At 36.3% G+C, this 6,175-nt stretch overlaps 1 long non-coding RNA gene across 1 annotated transcript; it reads left to right on the top strand.

Moving 5' to 3' along the window:
* Nucleotides 1–3,477: 3,477 nt before the first annotated feature.
* On the top strand, nt 3,478–5,781 carry LOC128993304 (uncharacterized). The gene is made up of 3 exons (XR_008490750.1): nt 3,478–3,630; nt 4,891–4,975; nt 5,681–5,781. It is a non-coding gene; the product is annotated as an uncharacterized LOC128993304 (long non-coding RNA).
* Nucleotides 5,782–6,175: the final 394 nt, after the last annotated feature.

Genomic DNA, 6,175 nt, shown 5'->3' with positions numbered 1-6,175 from the left:
GCCAGCTCGGGCCCCAGTGGCCGGCTCCACAAACTCCCTCTACCCTTTCCTCCCGCCAGGCGCCTAGCCACTCCTACCTCATTCCCCCCATAATAAACAAAGTTTGGTTTTATAATTGAACTGATAGTTTCAAGAATGAATCCTTATAGTTATAAGTTAAAATAAAATTTGTAAAGCATTGAATAATTGACATGTACTATGTACTATAGCTAAGGTGACCAGACGTCCCGTTTTATGGGGACTGGTCCGTCCCGACAAATCCTCTCGGGACGCTTATTTGTCCCGTTTTATCAACATTTGGTCCCGGTTTCACTTTTATGTATGGAATATTTGAATTAATAACTGCAATCTAGGTTATTTGACACAAACTTTAAAATTCTTTACTTTTGGAGTTTTAAAAATATGAAAGATTGTAATAGTTTTGACTTAAGTTTTCTTCCCAATTCGCTCGGTATAATACTGTACTAAAGCATGGATTGGATAGCATCGGCATCGACAGCATCGGTCATTCTCGGCATTACTCGTGCACATTCGTTTATCTCCGTGACTATTCGCGCAAGTTCGGCAGCTCAGGCATCCACTCCCAAAAAATGTAGTATTGTTAAAATTCTTGATGAAAATTGTCACTGAATTAAATATGATTTCATTGGTGTACGCTGTTAAACTCGATTTACGTACGTTTTTTCCTACTCTATATTACAAAGTACAATTATAGCAGTTAAGATAGCCAAACCCTTTTACAGGGAAATAAAAAAGACAAAATATTAATAGGCATGGAGCTTTTGTGTATTGATATAATAGTTTTAATTGCTGAATTACTGTAATTTTAAGTCTTATAAAACTCATTGAAGAACTCTTTTCTTCCTTGAAAAAAAGCTGCAAAAGTGCCATTTACCACTCACAAATTTAATACCTAGATTGCCTTAAAAACTCACTAAAATACATGACATTTTCAACATTTTCCCGGACCACCCCTCTAGGCTGGGGGGTATTCCATACCCCCCCGACCCCCCGGTTGGTAGGGGGGCCCGAGCCAGATCCTGGTAACAGGGCCCACAATTAAATGTGGGGGCCATGCGTTAAACTAATCTCACCTCTCTTCTACCTACTATAATAGTATATCCCAAAATGGAATAATAAACTTAAGATCAACGGGGAGAAGACTCAGACCCTTTTATGTTCATTTATTCATTTATTGCTCTTTACAATTTTTACATTGTGTAGCATTTTTACATTGTGTGATTATAATATTTATAATTACATAGGGGTTATTTTATAAAATTACACTTTAAATTAAATTTAACTTTAAACAAATAAATCAATACATTTAAGAAATGGAGGAAAACTAAAAAACATTATACATTTATCAAGAAAACCTTAAAATATTAACTCATAACCCCTGGGGAATATAATACTGTGGCCCTTAACTCCAACGGTGTGCAGTGAACTCATCCACCGAATAGAATGCCTGATTTTTTAAGTCACGCTTCAGTTTCGTTTTGAATAGAAGGGAACTTTCCAGACTTTTAAGCCTTTCAGGAAGACAGTTGAGGAGTCTGACACCTACTTGAGAAGGAAGTTTCTCAAATGCAGCTGTTCGGTGTTGGACAGTGCGAAAACTTTCCCTTGCTCTAGTCCCGTGGCTGTGCACAGCAGTGCCTTGGATAGGCACATGTTGAAACCGGCAGTATACAGCCGTTTCCAACATATACAGGGAAGGTAGGGTCAAAATTCCAAGCTCCCTGAAAGCTTGTCTACACGACTCTCTCCGCCTTGAAGATCGGCCTTGAGGAAAACAGCGTGAAGCTGCTTGGGTTCTGTATGGATTCAAAGCTAAGTTAGCACCACCATATTGAAAAGGTATGTGTAAAGCTCTCAAGTTATCTACCTTTTAAGGAAGCTTAGGACCACCATTACCAGACCGTATTTGAGGCAGTCCATTCCAAAACTCACATTATCCATCCTTATCTTTAAAATTTTGAGGAAATGAAAATAACACAAACATTATCAATTTGTGAATCAAGAAATGGACTATATTTATTATTTACTTTGTATTGTTAGTGACTTAGCCTATTGCTTTTGCTTAATGGCCTAAAATAAATCATTGAATCATAGTCAGAGGACAGAGCCAAAATGACAACAAAGTCACACCGAACTCAGGCCACCGATTGGGTAAGACGATAAAGATGGTTTAGCAAAAACAAAAAATACAGCCTCCTATTGGCTATGGTGGATTATGTGAGTTTCCGAATGATACAACCGAAATAAACTACTCTCGTTATTTACACGTCTCTGCTACTGCTAGTGCTGCTATCCTTTCCCTGGCTGAAGAGGACTAAGTCCTAAAACAGCCTCAGTCCAGTAGGGTTTCAACTCTCTGGATTGGAACATCACGAAGACCGAAGTGAGATTGTGGAAATGACACACACTTTTTAACATTAAATATTAGTAGGATTACACAAGTTTTGACGGTATTTTATAACGAATAAATGCGCCTTTTTCTGCTGAATGCAGTGATACTAATAATTCAATTTCGAAAAAAATGGATAAAGTGAGTTTTGGAATGGACCCCGCCTCATTTGCTAGCGGTGTATGTATCACGCGCTGTTTCACAGTCACCTCACGTATGGCCTGGTTCTGTGGGGCCATTCTCCATTGACACAGGAATTACTTCTACTACAGAAGAAGGCGCTGAGGATAATAACATCTTCAAATGATTCAAATGATTCAAATGATTCAAATGATTTATTTGGCCATTCAGTTCATATACAGGACAATAGGCTACGTCAACAATACAATAAATAATAAATCTTCTGGCTACAAAGCACACTGTCGTCCCATCTTCCTGGAGCTGGGTGTGTTGACTGTTTATAGCACAGTCTAACAATAAATAATTTATATTAGACTGTGGTTTATAGCCAGTATGTCCTCAACAACTTGATCCTGCTGAAGGTTAACATCTACCATTTTGTTGTCAGAGACAATATACATAGTCACCATACCCGCCAAGCTTGTGACACTGATTTGCCGAGATGCCGCCTTAACCCGCTCATTGAAGATGGTGTACATAAGCTAACCTCGGTCTGCGATAAGGTTTTTTAATTCCTTGCCGGTGCATGTATGCGACCTGGACCTAGATGATTTTAAGACGGCCCTAAGTGACAGGCTGGTTAATAGGCCTCTTTACAGCCTTGAATAACTAGGCAAGAGCCACTTTTTAGCCATTGCCACAGTGTAAATAGTAGTGTGTAAATAGTTTTCTTAGTATTAAGTAAATATGACGCAGTCATACCGATATCATTGGTCAACGACATAGACTTCAAGTATCCAAGTAAGTAAGTATTGTATATAGTACTGATATCGTTGAGCTGTCTATTGTCCTTAATTATCTTAGTTGTCCAGCCTGTATTCTTTGATTTTTCTGCTAAGCTGCGAGCAGACGACATGAAAATTAAATAAATAAATACTAAATTGTATTGTTTGTGTTTTCTTGTGATTCTATCAAACTTCCTACACTTAATTTTGTAAAAAAGTTTCTTAATCAATTATTGTATTATTGGCGTAAGTCTACGGTCTAAAAAAGGATCAAATATATTATCTTACTCTTTGAAGCTGAGGGTTCAATAATAGGTAATTCATTTTCCTTAAATAAATTAAACTGAGTAGGCCTACCTATTAGCCTAATTGAGTTACCTATCCCATTTAAGTTAATTAACAATAAGTGAAAAATTGATTTTCACAAATCGCAACTCAAAGTACTGTACTGTAAAAAGAATGTGTAAATTATATACATAGTTTTAGTCGTAACTTATCAAAATCAAAATTCTTTATTACATCAACCAAAACAATGCAATAGGACTTGTCAAACTCTTGTATGTTTTTATCAACGCAGAGGATACGCGTCCGGTAACCGGACGTGGATTAGGCGTCCGGCAGTTACTGTCATAACCTAACCTAACCAACCAAACTTGCTGATAGTGAAAAAAATCAAATGAAGGTTCAATTCTCTTCATAACATAAAATTATAAATGCCAAAAATTCTAACAAAAGATGTACAGTTAAGAAGAAATTACATTCAAAGCAAAATCTGTGACAAAAAGTTAACGTTACCGATGAGTTTCGAACCGGGGACCTCTCGCATATCAGTCGAGCACTCTAGGCTATCCACTACACCACGAACACTGATGGCTGAACATCGTATCATTGTGGTAATGGCGTTCCGGGACCCCCTACCGGACGCCTAATCCACGTCTGGTTACCGGACGCCTAATCCACGTCTGGTTACCGGACGCGTATCCTCTGTGTTTTACCAATGCGTTTCTATAAATTGAAGACATTGTATGCTTTTAGGTAATCACAGTAAAACACAACTTGTTAGACTAATTTGTGCACAGATAAACATAAAGTCAATTGTTTATAATAATATGGGCAAGATGTCGTAGCAATTTGCAGTATTTGTGTTAGTTACCCCCAGCCCCCCTCAGTTTACACTCTTAAGAATTGAAAGTGATGGTAACTTATCATAGCCTCCAGATTTTCAATAAATAATTTTATGGCTAACTTCAAGTCTGTATAATATGTTATCCCTAAGTTAAGTGTTTTACAACAATATTTGTTAACTTAAAGGTATACTAAGTTAGATAGGCTATAAATTATGTTAAGTTCGTTAATCCTGTTCCCTGTTGTTGTTAGCCCTAGTGATTGTTTTTTTTTTATTTCAGTGATTTTTAAGTCCATATATTAATGATACTGTGTATTACGGTATGTTATCAACATATAAAAATAGCCTAACTTATTTATAAACAAAACTATTTTGGTGAGACATTAAATGATGGTTGTATTACTTTTTGTCTGCATTATAATAATTGTTATTTTTTGTATTAACTATAGAAACGATGAGTAGGCCCATACCTGCTAGCGAACTAGAAGGTTCAAAAGATTCAACCCACATCATCTCACAATTAGAAGAACAAAGGTAAATTTTTTTTCTTGTTTTTATAGGTAGTGGTTGATTCTTAATTGATTTAGGTTTCGCCTATCTAAGTTAGGCCTACATAATGTTTAACTAGGCCTAATGAGGATTTTCCCTTATTTAGCGAACCTAATTCCCCATAAGTTATTAGGAAATAAGTTAACTTAGCTAAGTTATTAACGGTACTGTAAGCTAGGTCTCAAGGTATCACGGCCGCGAGGGATCATCAGAAGTTTGCCGCGATCCCATGCAATTACAACCACCACTTTTTTTATTTTCCAAATTGTTCCAGTTTTGTCCCCAAAAAAAGCCAATTGCCTCGCGCCCTAGGCATGTGCCTACCGTGCCTATTCGGTAAATCGGCCCTGAAAATACCCACGAATAAAAAAAACTGTTGAAAATACTTATATTTAGGAAATTGCGAGTGGCCATTGTTCCCATAGCATCCAGCAATTCCAAATTATGGTTTTTAATGAGATATTTTAATTTAGCCCTCAACACTTAAGTTAAGTACTTAGGCCTATTACTAGGCTAAATGTTGTGTAGGCCTAATATATAAATATTATATTAACTTAGTTGTCCATCAAATAAGTTAAAGCTGTTTAATCTGTATAAAATAGCTAGCTACTCTCACAATCCATTTCGCCCACTTAAAGTCCTTGCATATTTTTGGGTCTAACTTACATTATTATTCGTATAATTTTTCAGGTCGAACTCTCCTGCCTTGAAACCAGATTCAGCCTTAGAGTCCTGATGTTCAAGATCCACAGAGGCCGCTAGCTTAGCCTCAAGAGAAAAGTTTGATCACGTGAGTAATAACTTGAACTTTGTCCTATACAGTACAAGTCAAGTTCCTTAAAGGAACAGGTAAGCCATCTGCTTGTTTATTTTTTACATTGTTAAGGGTAGTCTTTATAGCAGAGGCTGACTAAGTTATCACTTGGATTCCAAACTCTAATTTTTGAGCAAAAATATAAATCTTTTGGGGCATGTCAAAAATATGGAATGTTCATAGATTTTCAAATTCTAGATTTGTAGGTAAACTGTATATTAAACTGATATCTTAAAATAAAAAAATAAAATTATTTTGAGTGGATAAGGAATAGTATTAGTTTAAGTTATTTTACAATACATACAAATTGACAAATTCGTTGCAATAATTGTTTTACAATAAATAATTTTACATTGACAAAAATGCAGGAA

Source organism: Macrosteles quadrilineatus, unplaced genomic scaffold (assembly GCF_028750875.1).
Source record: "Macrosteles quadrilineatus isolate MER2022 unplaced genomic scaffold, UCM_ALF_1.0 Scaffold_4__1_contigs__length_99947679, whole genome shotgun sequence".
NCBI lineage: Eukaryota > Metazoa > Arthropoda > Insecta > Hemiptera > Cicadellidae > Macrosteles > Macrosteles quadrilineatus.
This window is presented reverse-complemented; position numbering and strand designations above follow the sequence as displayed.